This window comes from Eimeria mitis, genomic scaffold, assembly GCF_000499745.2.
Source record: "Eimeria mitis Houghton genomic scaffold, Emh_scaff3268, whole genome shotgun sequence".
Taxonomy (NCBI): Eukaryota; Apicomplexa; class Conoidasida; order Eucoccidiorida; family Eimeriidae; genus Eimeria; species Eimeria mitis.
Window position 1 is genome coordinate 1,185 of NW_013571607.1, and position 493 is coordinate 1,677.

At 48.3% G+C, this 493-nt stretch overlaps 1 protein-coding gene across 1 annotated transcript in view; it reads right to left on the bottom strand.

The window, feature by feature from the left end:
- Positions 1 to 493, bottom strand: part of EMH_0064150 (uncharacterized protein) — a gene marked incomplete at both ends in the record, with an annotated part of 3,564 nt that overhangs the window by 987 nt on the left and 2,084 nt on the right. The gene's annotated exons all lie outside the window — the stretch shown is intronic.

Sequence of the window (493 nt, forward strand, 5' to 3'; positions counted from 1 at the left end):
GCTAGAGATGTATCCTACGAGCTGCTGCTTCAGCCCCTGCCACAGAATGCGGATTGCCGTACATAAACTTATGGGCACGCGGTGGTGTCACGAGTAAACCCTAAACCCTAAACCCTAAACCCTAAACCCTAAACCCTGAAACACAACCCGTCTTCGTGTGCTGTCCTCTGCTCGTCGGCTTGTGGCTCTGTTGCTCTGTAGGGTTTAGGGGTTTAAAGGGTTTATGAATTATACACAGTTGTTCTAGGGTTTAGGGTTTAGGGTTTGTGGTTTAGGGTTTGGGGTCTAGGGTTTGCTGTTTGCGGTTCATTATTTCTGGTTTAGGGTTTAGGGTTTAGGGTTTAGGGTTTGTGTGTAAGCATATACAGAGTCCAGACCCACAACAGGAGGGTCTGCGGTTTACGGCTTGCTGATTATATAGAATTAGGGTTTAGGGTTTAGGGTTTGTGTGTAGGCGTATGGAGAGCCCAGACCCCAAGGAGCAGCTGGTGAT